General features: G+C 42.7%; 1 pseudogene; it reads left to right on the forward strand.

The window, feature by feature from the left end:
* The first annotated feature begins 1,127 nt into the window (after positions 1 to 1,127).
* Positions 1,128 to 22,046, forward strand: part of LOC134078483 (NLR family CARD domain-containing protein 3-like) — a 29,500-nt pseudogene continuing 8,581 nt past the window's right edge.

A 22,046-nucleotide genomic window follows, 5' to 3' on the forward strand; every position in this document is an offset into this window, starting at 1 on the left:
AATCACAGGCGAAGCACCGCTAGATAGGCGCAAAGTTCTCAAGCAGCAGCACCTGAATCCCATCCTGTGAAGTTCCGGTCGAATCTAGAAGTTAGGAGTTTTCAAATGCTACAGTATGTGACAACTTGCGCCTATCTAGCGGTGCTTTGCCTGTGATGAGCCCAAATGTAGTTCCAAGTAAATATCTGCCCAGGTAAAAGTCGTTTGATTTTGCATTATGATTTGTACTCGTTTTGAACACAAGGCTCCCAAGATATATTTGGAAAAAATCTTAGATGTCTCAGTCACTTTTTTTGGAGGACATTCTAGCCAACACCCTTCATTTACAGCAACTGTGCTAAGGCATATTCCTTTAAAGGGGCCAAGATGCTGCTCTTTTTAAAATAGTTTTGCTGCTGTAGGCTTTTTATGACTTCTGTCTGACATGGTAAAATGACAGCAAATAAATGCTGCCCCCTTCACTTTTCACATTTTTTTTAATATTATCACCTGCCGTATTGTTCTTGAATTTCCCCTTGGGGATCAATAAAGTATCTATCTATCTATCTATCTATCTTGTTATTGGCCACAACAAACAATAACAACATAAACAAAATAAACTATTGTTATCATTATCGGCCCTAAACTATCAGCTTTTCTGTGATGGAAGGATTCAGTGAATAATGAGGGCAATTATCAATTATTGTGTATCTGCAGTGGATTTAGGAATACTCTGACCCAGGATCAGTCCAAGTGTGGAGTGTGTGAGCAGGTGCTGAGGGACCCAGTCATCACCAGCTGTGGACACAGTTTCTGCAGGCAGTGCATCAGCAGCTACTGGAGCCAGTATGGTCCATCAGCAGACTGTCCCCAGTGCAGAAAGAGATCCAGAACACAACCCATTACAAACCCTGACATAAATATGGCACAACCTCTTGTATATCCACATACAACCATGCCACAACCTCACCTATACCCACCTACAACCATGACACAACCTCATCTATACCAACCTACAACCATGGCACAACCTCACCTACACCAATCTTCAGCTATGGCACAACCTCACCTATACCCACCTAAAGCCATGAAACAACCTTTGTCATACCAACACAGTGAAATGGCACTTCATCTGAACCCATCTGCGAACATGGCACACGTTCCTCCATACCCCCACACACACATGTGGCAGCGTCCTCAGTACTCAGACTCAGCCATGGGGCAGCATAATCATCCACACATCCAGCACCCTCTTTATCCACACATCCACACGGCACAGATCTCTCCACAGCCTCCATTAGATGAGCACACAGTCATGAGAGGCAGCACCCATCTGCAAACTGAGCATGCTCCAGTCAAAAGGGCCAAACTAACAGGTGAGGCTTGAAGATCAGAGTCTAAGAGCAAGATTCATGCTGACTACGAAGACTGTTTTTTATTTAAAAGGTATCAGAAAAATGGTGCTGACATTTTATCAGCTGATATTGTAACACTCGGGCTACACTCGGTCTGCAACTGAAGCACTCCATCCACATAGCGTAAGATTGTAGTAGAAGACTGTGCTGCATTCACATATTTGTAGAAGACTATGCTCCATCCACATAGTATAATAATAGTTGTATAAGACTGTGCTGCTTCACACAGCATAATTGCAGCTGTAGAAGACTATTATCCGATACACATAGCGGAATAATAGTTGTAGAAGATGGTTTATTTTTTTCAAATATATGTGCGGCTACCACGTCTGGTGTAGCCAGTTCTAGTGATTACAGTGGATGCTGATTGTTGCAGCAGATGCAATGTGAACATACAGTAGCCTCTCTGAAAATATGTCTGCTAGAAATACTGACCAATTATTTATTAGTCCTGAATTATGCATGGAAATGAGTGTCTCGTGCGCAGTGCATGAGACTTTAGAATGTTGCTCATCTGTTTGTTTATTTGTGTCTTTCCAAACAGACAACCGTGTCCTGAACAGAGTATTGATGACCCATAAAGTTAATATGAAGAGGAGGTTTGAGAGCATATGTGAAGGCATCATCAGGTCAGGGACTCAAACACTCCTGAACAAGATCTACACAGAGCTCTACATCACAGAGGGAGAGAGTGAAGATGTGAATAATGAGCATGAGGTTTGGCAGGTAGAGTCAGCATCCAGATCACAAAAAACTGAAGATACAGCAATCAGCTGCAATGATATTTTCAGTCCCTTACCTGGACAGGAGTGACACATCAGAATGGTCATGACCAAGGGGATTGCTGGCATTGGAAAAACTGTCTCAGTGCAGAAGTTCATCCTTGACTGGGCAGAGGAGAGAGCTAACCAGGATATAGATTTCATGTTTGTGCTTCCGTTCCGTGAGCTGAATTTGGTCAAACATGATCAGTACAGTCTTCACAGGCTCCTGCTTGACTTCCACCCTGAGCTTAGGGAGCTACAGGATGGTGAATACAAAGACTGCCACATTGTGTTCATCTTTGATGGTCTGGATGAGAGTCGACTTCCACTGAATTTCCAAGAGAATCAGAGAATGTCTGATATGACACAAACATCATCTGTGGATGTGCTGATGACGAGCCTCATTCAGGGAACTCTGCTTCCCTCTGCTCTTCTTTGGATAACCTCCCGACCAGCAGCAACCAATCAGATTCCTTCTCAGTGCATTAGTCAGGTGACAGAAGTACGAGGATTCAATGACCCACAGAAGGAAGAGTACTTCAGGAAGAGAGTCAGTGACCAGAATCAAGCCAACAGAATCCTCTTACACATTAAGGCATCCAGGAGTCTCCACATCATGTGCCACATGCCAGTCTTCTGTTGGATCTCAGCCACTGTCCTTCAGCAGATACTGGAACAAGATGATGGGAAGGACGCCCCCAAGACTCTGACTGAGATGTTCATACACTTCCTGCTCATCCAGACCACCAGGAAGAACCAGAAGTATCAAGAGGAGAGTGAGACAGATAGACAGAGGCTCCTGGAATCACATAAGGGTGTGATATTGAAACTGGCAGAGCTGGCTTTCAAGCATCTGGAGAATGGCAACCTCATGTTCTATGAGGAAGACCTGAGAGAGTGTGGCATTGATGTCAGTGAAGCCTCAGTGTACTCTGGCATGTGCACTGAGATCTTCAGGGAGGAATGTGTGTTCTACCACAAGAAGGTCTACTGCTTTGTCCATCTGAGCATTCAGGAGTTCCTGGCAGCCATGTTTGTGTTTCACTCTTACATGTCAGGACATATGGAGGCACTGAAATCCTTCCTCGCTAAAAAACACAGAGACAATCAAGCCCCCCTTCCTTTGCATATCCTGTTGAAGAGTGCTGTGGATAAGGCTTTGGACAGCAAGAATGGACACTTGGACCTTTTCCTCCGCTTCCTTGTAGGCATCTCAGTGAAGAGCAATCAAGCCCTCTTGCAAGGCTTGTTGACAAACACACACAGCAGCTCAGAGAGCATCAAGAAAACATGTAGCTATATCAAGATTATTAAGAGGAGGGACCTGTCACCTGAAAGATGCATCAATCTTTTTCACTGCTTATTTGAAATGAATGATCAATCCCTACATAAAGATCTTCAGAAATATCTCAAATCTCCAGATGGCTTCTCGGGTGAATTGAGACCTGCCCACTGTTCAGCACTGGCCCACATGCTACTGACGTCTGAGGAGGTGCTGGATGAGTTTGACCTGAAGAAATACAAAACATCAGAGGAGGGATGGAGGAGACTGGTGCCAGCTGTGAGATGCTGCAGAAAGGCTCTGTGAGTATCACTATACTTCTTTTCTGAGTTAATTTATTTCATGTCCAATGTGTAGGCCAGTAGTGATTAATATGCAAGTCATAATGGGAATAGCCTACACAGAGAAATCTACAGTAAGATACATTTGCACCTGTATTCTGTATTTCACAACACCTGATGTCCAGCAGTTTTGCATAGTGTCAGGATGTGGGTTTGGGCACAGAGACCTGTCAAATGAGGAGGCACAGGTCAATAGGTCATCGATAGTCCACAATAGGCAGGGCGTAAGTTTCAGAATACAGTTCATTCAGCACAGGGAAATGTTAGCATAAGAGAATTCTCAAATTGAGACAGGGGAGTTCAGTCTACAAGCATAAAGGTCCAGGCCTTATGTTGTGTAATTCCAAAAACAGAGAAGATTAACAGAAAAATCAGTTCACAAGAGAGAGAGGTCCAATAGTAAGTCTGCTTGCAATGAGTAATCCTCACAGAACACATTTACCAAATGAGTCATGTGGTGATTCCACTTATTGAATCACAGGTAAACTGAGAAGCTCAGACAAAATGTGATTGAGAATAATGTCTCCACCCAGTGGTGACTATCAGGAACTGTGCGAGGTCTGACAGGTTAAATACATTCTTTTATGTTTCAATGGTAAGTGAGACAGATACATGAACTGTTCCATCATGAAATACTTCAACATCAAATCAAATCAATCCACACATAACTCGTTTGGCAGGTTTACATTATTGTTATTATCTGTTTAACAGAGAGCCTTCCTCAGTATTGGGTTTGCATTATGAGAATACTCCATGTTATATGGAGGTGCATGGTATAAATGGGGTGTAAAACACTGAATATCATTTTCTCCAGTCTGAACTGTCTAAGTAAATCAGGCTTTTGCTCATGCAGCTCTGGGTTAATCACAGTGCTGCTCAGTCTTTAGTGGTGTTATGTCTGTGGTTGGGCAGCGTTAACTCTGCGTGGTACTCAGGGCTCATATATTATTCTCTCCTCTTATTCCCCTTAGTAGTTTTCTTTTGGCCTGGTACTGTATGTGGGGCAGTTATATAATTTTCCTCTCACTCTTCCTGCAGATTTGAACATGACACATTACCTTTTTATCATCGTTTTCCTCTCTTTCAGACTTGCTGACTGTAAGCTGTCAAAGAAGTCCTGTGAAATTGTGGCCTCAGCTCTGCAGTCTTCAAACTCCCCCTTAAGAGAGCTGGACCTGAGTCAGAATGACCTGCAGGAGTCAGGAGAAAAACTGATCTCTGCTCTACAGAGTTCAAACTGCAAACTGGAAGCACTGAGGTTGAGTACCATTAGATAGACAAAGACTTTTCATTGATGTATTCTATTTCTGTCTTATTTTCTGCACATATTCTTAATCATTATGTCAACTGTACTTAACAGGCTTGTTGGCTGTGGACTCACTGAAAAGTCCAGTGATATTTTGGCCTTTGCTCTGCAGTCAGTAAACTCACATCTGAGAGAGCTGGACCTGAGTAAGAATTCTCTGGGGGATTGTGGAGGAAAGCTGGGCTCTGAAGCAATGAATCCACTCTGTAAGATGGAGACACTCAGGTCGGTGTTACTGAGTCAATTCTGTTTCTCTAATGCTTTACAAGGACCCAATATATTTGAAGTACTTGTGTGTTACATTATTTCTTTCTTGTCTGGTGTTGTAAACAGTACAAGGAAATCATATTGGATTATATTGTCATTACATTGTATTACAAGAGTTGTCAGATAAGATTGTGAGGTTGAGGTGTGTAGATTTCCACACATTTTCCTCTCACTCTTCCTGCAGATTTGAACATGACACATTACCTTTTCATCATCGTTTTCCTCTCTTACAGACTTGCTGACTGTAAGCTGTCAAAGAAGTCCTGTGAAATTGTGGCCTCAGCTCTGCAGTCTGCAAACTCCCCTTTAAGAGAGCGGGACCTGAGTCAGAATTACCTGCAGGCGTCAGGAGAAAAACTGCTCTCTGCTCTACAGAGTCCAAACTGCAAACTAGAGACTCTGAGGTCAGTAATATTTTTGATGGCATTGACAGGCACTAATATTGTAGAGTATTTGTCAGACTGGTGTCAAAAGTAGACTGTGCAAACCAGACAATAAGAGCGTCACGGTTTTACTCTTGATAGATACAGTCCCCTCCATAAGTATTGGAACACATGCTAAAGTTGACTATGCAAAGGAATATAAAATCATCTTTTGAAAATTGGTCTTAATGCCTTAAATAAAGAACATGAGGAAATATCCAACCTTTAAGGATATCAATTTTCTTTGTGAATGAATAATGCATCGTAAATAAATGAACGTTTTCCTTAAAATACAGGGGTCATTAGTATTGGAACCCCTGTGTTAACCCTATGTGTTAAAATCCCATAGAGGCAGGCAGATTTTTATTTTTTATTTTTTGCTTTTTAAATGCCAGTTATTTCATGGATCCAGGACACTATGCACCCTGGCCTTTTGAATGAAAATAGCCCCACATCATCACATACCCTTCACCATACCTAGAGATTGGTTTGGTTTTATTTCAGTTAGCCTATTAGCTGGTTTGATTTGCACTGAGCTCAATGAGAATGAAACCAACTAATGGGCTAAACACATTTCCAAAAAATGATTTTATATTCCTCTTTGTAGTCAACTTTATTGTTCCAATACTTATGGAGGTAACTGTATATTGTCTTTGATTTCAGTATTTGTGATTCTGTTTTACAGACTGGTTGGCTGTAAACTGAGGGGAAGATTTCTGGCCTTGGCCCACCACGGGGCAAACCCCCACCTGAGAGAGCTGGACATGAGTGACAGTGAGCTTGAGGACTGTGGAGGAGAACTGATCCATCAACCACTGAATCAAGACTGTAAAGTGAGGTCTGTATTTTGCACAGTGCACACAGACTGGTAATTCTGCTTGAAGTAATAAACGGCTAACACCTTTATTTACCATTTCATATTTGGGAATGTAAGGAGTGTAGAGGACATGTTGCTCATGGTGTTTTCCTCTCTTTCTGTAGACTTACCAGGTGTAAACTCAAATACAGCTACTCTGAGGTTGTGGTCTCAGTTCTTCAGTCATATATTTCTCAACTGGGTGAGTTGGACATGAGTGGCTGCGATCTTCAAACATCAGAAGAGGAGTTGCTCTCTAGTCTTAGAAACCCAAACTGCCAACTGGAGAAACTGAGGTCAGTAAAACTCTGAAGGACACATAGGCCTTCTCTACACACATTCACATGTTGGACTGTAACGGTGCTACTGCCCGTTACCACCACACGATCACATGCATACAAGCCAAACACGCACACAGTTTCAAATACGACGCTTTATTTTTCACACGAACATAACTCTACAGCTCATCACTCGACAGCGGTTGTAACCGGTATCTGCAAGACATAAACAAACATAACTACATTAGTGACGAGCCTTACATACAACGGGATGTGTAAGGACTACGGACAGTAAACAAACAACAAAACGAACTCTTACTGTACCTTGCAGCCGGTGCGTGGTTTACTTCCGTGTCTGGGCAAAGAATTCGACGGCAGCTCCCGAGGGGCATTTGAACTTTGGGCGGGGTGACGTCATAGCATGGACTGATAGTTGTGTGTGTGAGAAGAGGGGTGTTTGGGGCGTATGAGTTATTTATGGTTATTTATGGTGATGTGAGGTGATGTGTGGTGCTGGTTTAGTAAATGATGTGCTGCTAATATGGGATCGACTGTATTTATTGATATTGGAAAGTGGAATGTATATTTGTATAGTTAATTGATTTGGGCAAGAGTGGCCAAAGCCTTTCCTGCCACAGTGCATCTCAGAGTCGTGTCAGCATGGGGTTTGTCCAGGAGGACCGATTGTCCCCTTGGATTATTTATCCACACACACACACACACACACACACACACACAGTTTATGAACCTGTTTCCTTTGTTTACTAATCCATGTGCATGGTTCCTATCATGTCCCCTGTTTCTGAGTTCTGATTTCTAATCTGTAACATGGTGGTCATTGAACAGGGTTGGACTCTTCACTGGTGTTATGTACTTTGGTGGATTGATTAACAGCAGATTTCATTAATGACACAATGACAACATTGCTACTTTACACTTCAATTGATACGTCTTCTCTGATTGTCACTCATTGTAATTCTCTGTTACATGGGTTATGATCTTACAGACTTGTTGGCTGTAAACTGAGGGGAAGTTATCTGGCCTTGGCCCACCAGGGGGCAAATTCCCACCTGAGAGAGCTGGACATGAGTGACAGTGAGCTTGAGGACCATGGAGGAGAACTGCTCCATCAACCACTGAGTCAAGACTGTAAAGTGAGGTCTGTATTTTGCACAGTGCACACAGACTGGTATTTCTGCTTGAAGTAATAAACAGCTAACACCTTTATTTACCATTTCATATTTGGGAATGTAAGGAGTATACAGTAGAGGACATGTTGCTCATGGTGTTCTCCTCTCTTTCTGTAGACTTACCAGGTGTAAACTCAAACACAGCTCCTCTGAGGTTGTGGTCTCAGTTCTGCAGTCATATATTTCTCAACTGAGTGAGTTGGACATGAGTGGCTGTGATCTGCAAACATCAGAAGAGGAGTTGCTCTCTGGTCTTAAAAACCCAAACTGCCAACTGGAGAAACTGAGGTCAGTAAAACTCTGAAGGACACATAGGCCTTCTCTACAGTACACATTCACATGTTGGACTGTAACGGTGCTACTGCCCGTTACCACTACACGATCACATGCATACAATCCAAACACGCACACAGTTTCAAACACGACGCTTTATTTTTCACACGAACATAGCTCCCCAGATAGCAAATCTACACTGGGACGGAACTGGGCCACATCTACCACAACATTCGGCACGGATCTGCATAATGGACCTGATCCGGCGTCCAAACGCACATCGGTCCAAAATTGTTTTGGATCCGTTTGACGGAACTGCGGCAGATACGGACTTGCACTCGTCCATGTCCGTCCCAGATAGCAAAACACACCTACCATGACATATGGCACGGATCTGAATAGTGGACCTGATCCGGCGTCCAAACGCACATCCGTCCAAAATTGTTTTGGATCCGTTTTACTGATCTGGTGCCAATAAGGGCTAAGACTGCTCCCGACAAACAAAATAACGTCCCGGCGATGATTCAGGGCATTTCAAAGAACGTATGGTCACCGCAACGGTAAAAGAGGAAAAATCGAATTTCCACTAGTTCACCCAACTAGCTTTTGCGGCGTTCAGTTCGTCGCCAAGTTCACGAATCATGTGACATTCGGTTAGCCTACTTGACTGTGGGAGTGAAACACCTGTCAGCATTGTTAAGTAGTATTAAGGTTTTAGCAGCTGTTTACAATTACACAATTATTTACACACAAATATTTCTCTTACCTGTCGTTGCGACTTGTAATTGACTAATCAAATGTTGAGTTAGCTGGATATTTCTACTCAGTTAGGTCTAATACTTTCACGACTACGGTGTCTTTTCCCCCTAATAAATTACTAAGTCAATGGTCATATCTGATAATGTTATTGTTCAAAACATCAGTGGAGTAGGTTAGCCTATAAGCTAAAATGTCCCAACCACATTTTTTCAAAATTCAAAACTAATATTTGCAATGCATGCTGGGAAGCAAACCTCAACAAAGTAGGCCTACACAAAATATAATTAAAGTTATCAGAGAATGTCTAGGTTATATTTTATATCTAAACCATGAGGTTTATAAAGTCATAAAATTGTGATAAGCAGTATCCTTAATTATTCTGCAAAGTTTGGGGATGTTGTGAATGTCTGCCTAAAGTCATATGCAATATGGGACCCGTATTGCAGATCCGTACCACACACAAGAAGCGGACCCGTAGGCTACCACACATAAGAGGCGGAACCGCATTGCAGATCCGTACCACACACAATAAGCGGACCCATACCACACACAAGAGGCGCAACCGTATTGCAGATCCGTACCACACACAATAAGTGAGCCCGTACGGGTTCGCTTTTTGTGTGTGGTACGGATCTGCAATACGGGTCCGCTTGTGTGTGTAGTACGGGTCCGCTTGTTGTGTGTAGTACGGATCAGCAATACGGGTCCGCTTATTAAGTGTGCTACGGGTCCACTTATTCTGTGTGGTACGGATCTGCAATACGGGACCGCTTATTAGGTGAGGTACAGGTCCGCTTATTTTGTGTTGTACGGATCTTCAATACGGGTCCGCTTATTGGGTGTGGTACGGGTCTGCTTATTGTGTGTGGTACGGATCTGCAATACGGGTCTGCTTATTGGGTGTGGTACGGGTCCGCTTATTCTGTGTTCTGCGGGTCTTCGATACGGGTCCACTTATTGGGTGTGATAGGGGTCCGCTTATTCTGTGATGTACGGATCTGCAACACGAGTCCGCTTATTGGGTGTGGGCTACATCTGGCCCACAGTCAGATACCGTAGGTCCGCTACATGCGGATCTAAAGGCTTTTATGCGGATCCGGCCCAAAGGAAATTGCTATCTGGGTCTACAGCTCATCACTCGACAGCGGTTGTAACCGGCATCTGCAAGACATAAACAATCATAACTACATTAGTGACGAGCCTTACATACAGTACAACGGGATGTCTAAGGACTACGGACAGTAAACAAACAACAAAACAAACTCTTACCTTGCAGCTGGTGCGTGGTTTTCTTCCGTGTCTGGGCAAAGGATCCGACGGCAGCTCCCGAGGGACATTTGAACTTTGGGCGGGGTGACGTCATAGCACGGACTGATAGTTGTGTGTGTGAGAAGAGGGGTGTTTGGGGCTTATGAGTTATTTATGGTTATTTTTTTATTTATTTTTTTAAGTATATTTTTTGGGCTTTTATGCCTTTAACGATAGGACAGTTGAGAGAGACAGGAAGTGAGTGGGAGAGAGCGTTGGGGTGGGATCCGGAAAGGACCACGGGGCGGGAATCGAACCCGGGTCGCCGGCATGCCCCAGCCAGTCGCGCCACGGCTGGGGCCAGTTATGGTTATTTATGGTGATGTGAGGTGATGTGTGGTGCTTTAGTAAATGATGTGCTGCTAATATGGGATTGACTGTATTTATTGATATTGGAAAGTGGAATGCAGGGATTAAAGTTTTCCGGCACCGTGCCGGAATTCCGGCGTGCGGCCATTGACTGCGTTCATTTTTTTAAATATTATTTATTTGTTAACGCTATTGAAAAACACGCAGCATTCGTTAAGCTGAATTTCCTTTCCCTGCTCTCCCTCTCTGTCACTCACGCGTCAACGCACCCTTTAATACACACTCACACACACTCACTCAGACACAGACACAGACTCCCCTTCGTGCACACCGCGTCTGTCTCCATAACGAGATCATCCCTGGAAGCGCGGTCGCACTATGCACCTGACGCTGCGGGTGGAAGCATGTTCTTCCGCAAATTTTGTAGACTATGCGTGCAACTTTACCAAACCGTATAGAAGTAAACGAATTCTCCTTGGCCCGCTCTCGTGCGCACTCAATGGACATTCGCCCCTCGACATGCACATTTAATCCAAACAAAACATTCACAATCGTGAACGCAATGACGCACAGAAGACGACTAGCTGAATTATTGTTAAATACGGTTAGCACACATCTGATTAAAACTCTGCATTCAAGTTGACTGACCATCTCAATACCAATGTTTTGGTGTCAACTCCAAGATTGAAAGGGCCTGTCCCAAGGAGAAAAAGTATGAGCTTACCTTGAAACTTAAACACACGTGGGGACACTGAACAGTCCAACCGGCTAGAGTATGATAAACTAGCCAACTATGCTACTTTGTTTACAATATTTTGAGGCTTCAATCAAACAGCTGAATTTAAGAGGTGGAGTTGTAATATGAGTAGCAGGCTATAAGCTGCATAAAGTTTGCTGTTATGAATATCAGAAATGTCAGTATACAGAATGTATATAAATAATTACGTGTGTGTGTGTGTGTGTGTGTGTGTGTGTGTGTGTGTGTGTGTGTGTGTGTGTGTGTGTGTGTGTGTGCTTTACATCTTGTTAAAAAAACATTAAATAAATAAATTCACATTATGTGAAAGCAAAGTGTCAGACATGAGGCGACCACCACATATTGCCTTCTAATCTGTGGGAAACACTGTTATTACTCTTTAGAAAGAGAATCATTGTCTTTTTTTGAATAGGCCTACCTTAACTTAAATGGTTGCAACTAAATCTTATTCTTCAAATGCCTGCCTTCCAATTTCACATACCCTGACAACATGACGCCTTATGAATGTAGGTCAATTTGTAACCTGTTAAAGACAAAGATTAGCAGCAAAACTTGATATAAAAAGATTAAAGAAATCCTAAATGCTACATGTAGCATATTGTAGTGTGTTGGACTATTTTGCCACCTATTGGCCTTTCTTGGGGTCCAACATCACAAACAAGGCCTGTGTCGTGTGCAAACGCTCCAAAAAGTAAACCGGTTTCCAATCGATCGACCAACATAGTGTCGTATAGAGTCGCATGCACGAGTCTAAAAAAGTTCAGGCTCAGGATTTTTTTTTGCTTTAATCCCTGGGAATGTATATTTGTATTGATTTGGGCAAGAGTGTAATGGGTAAGCCATGGGGATACTGTAAGTGTTTGGTGGGAGATGGCTGAAGGCAGTTGGGTCTAAGGTGGGGTAGTCTATGAATAGACCTGTGGGAAATGCCTGGAACTAGTTTTTGCTATTTGTTTGCTATTTGATAGTTTGAAGTATTATTTTGAAGTCTTTAATTATTGATTTAAAATTATTATTTGGAGTTTTTCTTTTTTTTCCTCCATGATGTTTCCCGGTGCCTTTGAGGAATAAAACCTCTTGCCATTTTTCAAATCACCCTGTCTCCATTCCATTCCCGCAACGCTGTCCAGACTACACTACAGTACATGGACATAGAAGAGTGTCACCTGTTATTTCCTACTGAAATCAAAACATACATTTTTGAAACAGTGTCTTTTGTTTTTGTGTCAATGGTGACGCAAGAGAGTTGGTCCAAGACCTGTTACTTAGTATCATACTCCTTCCTGATGTGTCCCATATATAGCTCAGTTAACTGTAGAGTATATTAATAGGACAACAACAAAATCTGCGTTTCACTCTTGATTGGTCTCTGATTGCATGTTTTGTGTTACATGGTCTATATTCTTACAGACTTGTTGGCAGTAAACTGAGAGGAAGATTTCTGGCTGTGACACTTCAGTGGGCAAACTCCCACCTAAGTGAGCTGGACATCAGTGACAGTGAGCTTCAGGACTGTGGAGGAGAATTGCTCCATCAACCACTGAATCAAGACTGTAAAGTGAGGTCTGTATTTTGGACAGTGCACACAGAAAAAGTGCTTTCTGTTTTATCTAAATGTCCATATTTTTTCTGCATTTTCATATTGGGGAATGTAAGGAGTATAAAGGACATGTTGCTTATGGTGTTTTCCTCTCTTTCTGTAGACTCATCAGCTGTAGACTCAAACACAGCTCCTCTGAGGTTGTGGTCTCAGTTCTGCAGTCATATATTTCTCAACTGAGTGAGTTGGACATGAGTGGCTGTGATCTGCAAACATCTGATGAGAAGCAGCTCTCTGGTCTTACAAACCCAAACTGCAAACTGGAGAAACTGAGGTCAGTAGAACTCTGACACATACTGTAGGCCTACACATGTGCACATTCACAGTGTTGAACTTAAAATAATGTCACTGTTGTTTTTTTGCTAGAATCAAGACATGAATTTGTGAAACACTGGCTTTTATTCTTGTGGCAATGTTGATGTTGTCATAGACCTGATATGTCTCGTGTATAGCTCAGTTAACTGTAGAGTGTATTAACCAGACAATAACAACAGCTGTGTTTCACTCCTGATTGGTCTCTGATTGCTCTCTGTGTGATTCTCTGTTACATTGTTTATGTTCTTACAGACTTGTTGGCTGTAAACTAAATGGACGATTTTTGGCCTCAACTCTTCAGTGGGCAAACTCCCATCTAAGAGAGCTGGACATCAGTGACAGTGAGCTTCAGGACTGTGGAGGAGAACTGCTCCATCAACCACTGAATCAAGACTGTAAAGTGAGGTCTGTATTTTGGACAGTGCACACAGACATGTGCTTTCTGTTTTATCTAAATGTCCATATTTTTTCTGCATTTTCATATTGAGGAATATAAGGAGTATAAAGGACATGTGGCTTATGGTGTTTTCCTCTCTTTCTGTAGACTCATCAGCTGTAGACTCAAACACAGCTCCTCTGAGGTTGTGGTCTCAGTTCTGCAGTCATATATTTCTCAACTGAGTGAGTTGGACATGAGTGGCTGTGATCTGCAAACATCTGATGAGAAGCAGCTCTCTGGTCTTACAAACCCAAACTGCAAACTGGAGAAACTGAGGTCAGTAGAACTCTGACACATACTGTAGGCCTACACATGTGCACATTCACAGTGTTGAACTTAAAATAATGTCACTGTTGTTTTCTGCTAGAATCAAGACATGAATTTGTGAAACACTGGCTTTTATTCTTGTGGCAATGTTGATGTTGTCATAGACCTGATATGTCTCGTGTATAGCTCAGTTAACTGTAGAGTGTATTAACCAGACAATAACAACAGCTGTGTTTCACTCCTGATTGGTCTCTGATTGCTCTCTGTGTGATTCTCTGTTACATTGTTTATGTTCTTACAGACTTGTTGGCTGTAAACTAAATGGACGATTTTTGGCCTCAACTCTTCAGTGGGCAAACCCCCATATAAGAGAGCTGGACATCAGTGACAGTGAGCTTCAGGACTGTGGAGGAGAACTGCTCCATCAACCACTGAATCAAGACTGTAAAGTGAGGTCTGTATTTTGGACAGTGCACACAGACATGTGCTTTCTGTTTGATCTAATGAACAGTATATCATATCTTATGCAACAGTTAGGTCCGGTCAAACGATTTAGCAATATCTGATTGGACGAGACGCGTTCTATCAGTGGTGATATTAAGCAATATCACCACTGGTGACTCTTCACAGCTAATGTCCGCTCACTCCGCTAATGTATCGAGAGACGGTTGTCCATGTTCTTTGATTTAACAACAACACGCGTTCTGAGCTAGGCCTACTTCGCATAGCAGAGGAACTGGGCTATAAAAAACAATAGCAAAAAATAAATTATCCTTCCTTAAAGGGATAGTTCGGGTTTTAGGACACGAAGTTATATGGGTTCCCTGTCAGCAACGTTGTGCATCAGCACTGACTTACCCCCCGACAGCGTCCTGTGAGCCGAGATCCAGACGGTTTTTGATCGTTTTTGATGCTGAAGAAAGTAGTCCGGCAAGTTGCTGGGGTCACGAAAGTAAAGTGCTTTTCTTCTCAAAACCATATGCATTCAAAAGAGTGATATATTTGCACCACAAAAACGTTGTCCAGCTGTCAGTAGCGCGCAGTGATAGGAATCGAGAAAAATAGTGCCAAGTGATAACGAGGTTTGAATTTTTCCTGGACAACGTTTTTGTGGTGCAAATATATCACTCTTTTGAACGCATATGGTTTTGAGAAGAAAAACACTTTACTTTCGTGACCCCAGCAACTTGCTGGACTACTTTCTTCAGCATCAAAAACGATCAAAAACCGGCTGGATCTCGGCTCACAGGACGCTGTCGGGGGGTAAGTCAGTGCTGATGCACAACGTTGCTGACAGGGAACCCATATAACTTTGTGTCTTAAAACCCGAACTATCCCTTTAAAAATGCACTCTGGTATGTTTTTTTGTTGCCAATGGAACTGTTGTATAAAAGCGTTATCGCATTCGTGGTCGTGGTGTTGTTGGCCTATATCGCCACGGCTGTGGTTACCTACAGCACTCAGCCCTCGGCTTCGTGCCTACGGCGAACCACAGCAGTGGCGATATAGGCCAACAGCACCACTCCCACTCATGCGATAATGCTTAGATATTTGGGAATGTAAGGAGTATAGAGGACATGTTGTTTATACTGTTTTTTATTCTCTCACTCTAGACTCGTCAGCTGTAGACTCAAACACAGCTCCTCTGAGGTTGTGGTCTCAGTTCTGCTGTCATATATTTCTCAACTGAGTGAGTTGGACATGAGTGGCTGTGATCTGCAAACATCAGAAGAGAAGCTGCTCTCTGGTCTTAGAAACCCAAACTACAAACTCCAGAAACTGAGGTCAGTAAAACTCTGAAGGACACAGAATTCATAGAGGCCTTATTCATACATTCATACCTGGGCATATGATTGTGATTTCTGTTTTTGGGGCACTGGAATCCAGATATGAAGTGGTGAAATATCATCACATAATGTATTATTGTTGTTTATGTAAGTGAATGTGTCACGGTAGTATAAATTCTCCCTGCTGATGTGTCCCATATACATTTACATTTATTCACTAGGCTGACACTTTTATCCAAAGCAACTTAGAGTTGATGTCTAACATGCAAGCTACATGGTAAAAAGGAGGCCGTAGGGTAACAATAAATGCTGCTTTTTCAAACACCACCTGGCGAACCAGATGAGAGTGCAGAAATAAGCACCAGCCAGAGAGTTATCAAGAGGATGGTACTGTAGTAGAAGGAAGTAGCTTCTAGCATCTAGAGCACAGAGCACAGTAACACTGTGTGTTATCTCCACCATTTAAACCGTAGGGTAACAATAAGTAAGGGATAATCAACGACGCACCGTGCGTTTATAGGAAAATAATGCACGTTCGAAGTGGTAATAAGGACCCGACGCCGCAGGCGGAGGGGACTTTACACTTCGATAAGTGCATTATTTTCCTATAAACGCACAGGGCGCGGAGTTGATTATCCCGCTTATACCACTGCTACTATCATTTTCGTTTATATCGCCACTGTCTTAGATACAACGTTGCTGTTTTTACCGTTACATTCACATTGGCGAATTAATATTCAAGTGTAATAAGAGACCAAAAGAAGGGAACTACTTCATAGCCGTGCGGTATATAGAAAAATAATGCACGTTCCAAATAGCGCATCACAATAGGAAATTTGACCAAGCAGTGGTATAATACTGCTTTTTCACACACCACAAGAGAACCAGAGGATGAGAGTGCAAACGTTTAAGCACCAGCCAGAGTGTGATCAAGAAGATGGTAGTAGAGGGAAGTAGCTTCTAGCATCTAGAGCACAGAGCACAGTAACACTGTGTGTTATCTCCACCATTTAAACCGTAGGGTAACAATAATGCTGCTTTTTCAAACACCAGAAGAGAACCAGAGGATGAGAGTGCAAACGTTTAAGCACCAGCCAGAGTGTGATCAAGAAGATGGTAGTAGAGGGAAGTAGAAGGATAGCATATAGCATCTAGCATCTAGAGCACCGAGCACAGTAACGCTGTGTTTCATCTCCACCATTTAAACTTTGTGTGGCCGTTGGGAGTTAGAACCCAGTTACAGTATATTATACCACAGTATGGTCTGACTATGCCACTCTCATTTCTTTGACTGGATGAGAGACCCAGCTAACACAATAGAATACAGATGCACCCCACGCTAGTGTTATTCAAGTGAATGAAACAATTGTAGCAAAAGCAATGCAGACATTTGTATTTATATTCTTCATTCAGAGTGATTCAAATAGTTGATTGGTATAGTCACAGCCATTAATGACATAATACATCATGGACACATACAGGAGTTCTCGTAGACAAGTATTCATATGAGAGATTACAATAAATGTTGGGCAGAATAGCACCACAATATCAATGTTGACAAGAGATCCACATTTGGTTCACCATTTGCACACGGCTCCAAAGGGATTTAGCACCCCAAAGACAGGAGCCCGGATTACACTGAGAAAACAGTCCAATGTCCAAACAAAGTAAACAAACAGACGAGAAGCGGGTTTAATTCACAAAAGGTTCCTAATAACCTAGTGTGAACTGAGGCACGCATACACTGGAGGCACAAAAGCCAGTGACCCCAGATGACTGAGTGCACGGGACCTGGTATAACGACGGGTTTGGCTCGACCACCAGCACCAGCACACGGCAGCGATTACACAGACACCCTGTAGCACCAGCACAGTCTGGCCGAGAGAGAGAGAGAGAGAGAGAGAGAGAGAGAGAGAGAGAGACCTAGCAGAGAGTGTGCTCTACAATTCCTTAACATTGTAACAATAGACGTTTTTTAAAGCTTGCTGCCTACACTTCTTTCCTCTCTGACTGACCCACATTATGATTGCCTGTCTCCAGGAGACCCATGAACACTGCGTGTATAGTAACTAATCTATGAACACATAAGAGCATCATGATGGGCTGGCTGAGTTGAGGCCAGTGATGTACTTCCCAGTGCTTATGGGTTGTTATATTGGTTATTGATCATATTATTGTTAAAATGAAGCATTTTATAATAATCATTACTATGAAAATGAGGATCACCTAATAGTTTGGAGTCACAGGTCGAATCAGTTATCCTACTTAAAAAAAGAAGCAATAGCAATAAAAAAGAACTCCAAGAGACAAGTATGACTTTGCTTTGATGAATAGTACTACTGTATTTCCATACCATCACTGATATGCTTATCACCAAAATAGCTTATCGTGACATTGTGGTATAGTTTATAGTCTATGTTGCCCATCTCTACTCCTGCTGTAACATATTGTATGATTATGTAGGAACACAACGTTGAGATTTACACAGGTGATCAAATTAAATTATATCATGCCTTTCTGCCTTTTGCACTCTGTCTTTGTCACTCTATGCAGACTACCTGGTTGTAAACTGACAGAGGAATCCTGTGAGGCTTTAGCCTCTGCTGTGCAGCACATGGTCTCCCTGACAGAACTGGACCTGAGTGACAATTACTTAAACATCACTGGAATTCATCTTTCGAGTGCACTGAAAGGTGACATCAACTGTAAGCTGCAGACATTGAGGTTTGTGTTTGACTTTCCTTTTTTCTTCTCAGGCTTTTAAACAGTGTCTTTGATATATAGTTTCAGTACCAGTATATTCACCACACAACATTATGTCAGTGTTTTTTCTACCCAGCAGTAAAAATGGGTTGGGTGAGGAGTGTGTTGAGAGTCATTGTAGTCATGTCAGAGTCCAGTCTAATGTCTGATATGAGTCACTGATACCTTATAGCATGTTGATGCAATTGAAGTTTCAATTTCATCCAGTGTTTCCCACACATAGACAAATGTGTGGCGGTGCGCCACAGATTCAGCACCGGCCGCCACATATTGCGTTTCGTTATTCTTTTATTTATTTATTTATTTATTCTTATTTTGAAACGCTATTGAAAAACATGCAGCATTCGTAAAGCTGAATTTCCTTTCCCTGCGCTCCCTCTCTGTCACGCGCGCGTCTGTCTCTCATACACACACACACACACACACACACGCACAGCCCCTAACCTCCGTGCACACCGTGGCTGTCTGTCTCCATGAAAACCAACGAGATCATCCCTGGAAGCGTGGCCGGTGGTCGCACTGATGCACCTGACGCTGCTCGGGTAGAAGCATAAAGTTCTCCCGCAACTTTTGTAGTCTATGCGTGCAACTTAATTACCAAACAGTAGAAGTAAACTCATTCTCCTTGGCCCGCTCTCGTGCGTGCCCCCCCCCCCCCCCCCCCCGACATGGAGCGATCACCACACATTGCCCTCTAATCTGTGGGAAAAACTGTCATCAGTTTCATAATGGTGTTTACAAACTCTAGTTCAGGAGGAGCGCAACGTAATTTGCCACGCCTCCGTCTTCAGTCAGTCGGTCTTACAAACGTAAAGATGTCCAAATTTTCTGCTGTTTACATGGCATAATAATGAGCTTGAGTAATTACTAGTCAAGTCAAGTTTATTTACATAGCGCATTTCATACACAGGGGTCACCCAATGTGCTTTACATAAACAAAACCAAACAGTAATAGCAGATAAAAGCATACTGTAACTGTCAAAGCAGCAGCATCGGGTTAATTTGCTCACTATCTCCCCTCACACCTCCAGTCTTCCTTAGTTCAGAATAAAGGGGTGTATGACGGGGTCCTGCATGACTTCTGCCTGCACAGTTGACTCTTGCACGCTCCCACAAAACACTTTAAGACCCTGGTCAGAGACCTCGCCAAACACGCTTTGCTACCGCATGTCTTTTTGCAAATTTCGGATCATGAGCTACAGTGGGTACAGGTTGAGAATGCACCTTTTCCCGCGGGACTCCCGAAGAGATCCCGCAGGCTGTCAAGCCGATTTTTTTCGAGGCTAAGGCAATGTACCCAAACAACCACCAGGTGGCAGAAAGTTTCATCCCGCATTTCAGCTGCATTTAATGATGAAGACCGCATATCCGTCAATAGTCGACTCCTTAATCTCATTAAGGTGATGACTGGCGAAATTAATCAAACGACGTTTCAATAAACCATTGTTGAAATTGACAGTTGAAATGGTTATAGAAAATCGCCTACAGCCTAACGCCGACACAGCTGATTCCTTGATTGATTCTAAGCTGTTTTGATGTAGGGGATGGGTAAACTGGCGTGCTACAAACATGCTACCAATCAAATGTAATATTAGTAGGACTAGCCTTCTTAGACACTTTAGTCATAGGCAACGTTGCCATGTTAATATGGACTAGAAGTGCTTGCTTGTGGTGGCGCTCCTGTCCGCTGCTTCTCCCGAATTGTGTTTGGCAAATTTGTTATTGGGGGAAACGCGGAGAAACGAGATGGTCAGTCCTCATATTTTTTCTTCACTTTTCGGCTAAGTAATACGTTAAAGTCTTCTTCCGTATTGAACAGACGCTCGGCATGTCAGATTGCAGTTGCAGAGTTTTCGAATGTTTTACAACCCATCTGGTATCCGCTGTTCATTCCGACATATCCCCACTCGGCGGTAGGCCTTTTTTTTTTTTCAAACAACGTGCCATTCCGACATGAGGTCATTAATAGGCTATTAATGTCATAACTATTAGGCTATCATTAGGCTTACTATGCATGGCTGTAGGCAGCTATGAGGCCACTGAGATCTGGACCTCATCGGTTTTGAGAGCTGGAAATACATGTGTTTGCTAAATATCGGTTGTTGTGCATGTTGCGTTCGCGACTCGGGGAAGTGAAAGCAGTTCTGTAAAGACATTGCAAGTTTTCATGGAGATCATCTGCGCTGCGCTGCGCTGCGCTGCGCTGCGCTGCGCTGCGCTGCGCCGCGCCGCGCAGCTGTAGCTGATTGTGAAAGCCGATTGGAAATACATAAGTTTAGAGCGAACGTTTCAACTATGTTTGCCATGGTAGACAAAAACACTCAAGTAAAACAATAGCCTAAAAAATAACTGCATGCGTAATGGACACGGCTCTATATCCTAAATAATTTTCGAGGTTCGCCATTTGGTAATATGACCTATCCTTACTGACAATAATTTAGATTGAGCACAACTAAAGTTGCACGAAGGCAAAATACAGTCCTAAAAGCCTATTCTATATAGCCTGGCCAATATTGTAGATGTGCAAAAGCAGCATTTGCGTGCGTGCTTGCCGGTGAGGTGTAGCCTACAAAAATGAGCATAACATCTGATTATTGAAGTGGCTATAGGATATAGGCTAGAGAAGAGTTGGTTTCAAATTCAAGTGTAGTAAAAAAGTTTGTGCACATCCCCGGTCAAGGTGCAGAACAAGAGTAGGCTAAATCATAAAAAAATGGAAAAAGGTTCGCACACTTGAAATCCTTCTTTTTTGATTTGATTTTATTTTCTTTATCACAAAGGAATGACGTTTCGACCGTGTGGTCTTCTTCAGATTAAAATTCAAGTACGTGCGCTATTTAACCCCTCGAGACCGACTGCAGTCTGCTGACACAGCCAGACGACTCTCCCAACCCATTCATTCGTTTTGGCCGATATAACCCATTCATTCGTTTTGTGCATATATAGATTCCTGCATGCTGCATTACCGTGGCCCTTAGCCTACCTTGTGGATGATTTTTTCTCATTGGAATACAGCAGGACAGGATGCCTTTTATCTAACAAACGCAAAAGCTGAGATTGTTGGAAGGACTAGGCTACTCAACAAACTTGTTTTTCGTTTCTGGGAGATCTCGTTATCGTTTTGGATTGTCGGATTTTTATACTTATTGTTTGGACTTATGGACAATGAACTTTGAGGGGTGGTTGTTAGTGCTTTACAAAGCTTTGTGTTAATAAGTGTCGGTCCTCCTATCCTTCAGCTCACTGCGCGATGCAGTTGCGCATAGTGGCCACGAAGTCATTAACTGTTTACGACACAATACATGATATTTGTGTTTTTCGTTTCTTAGATTTAATGCATGTTTGACATGTAAACAGGCCTTCAGTCCG

Source organism: Sardina pilchardus, chromosome 1 (assembly GCF_963854185.1).
Source record: "Sardina pilchardus chromosome 1, fSarPil1.1, whole genome shotgun sequence".
In the NCBI taxonomy this organism is placed as follows: domain Eukaryota; kingdom Metazoa; phylum Chordata; class Actinopteri; order Clupeiformes; family Clupeidae; genus Sardina; species Sardina pilchardus.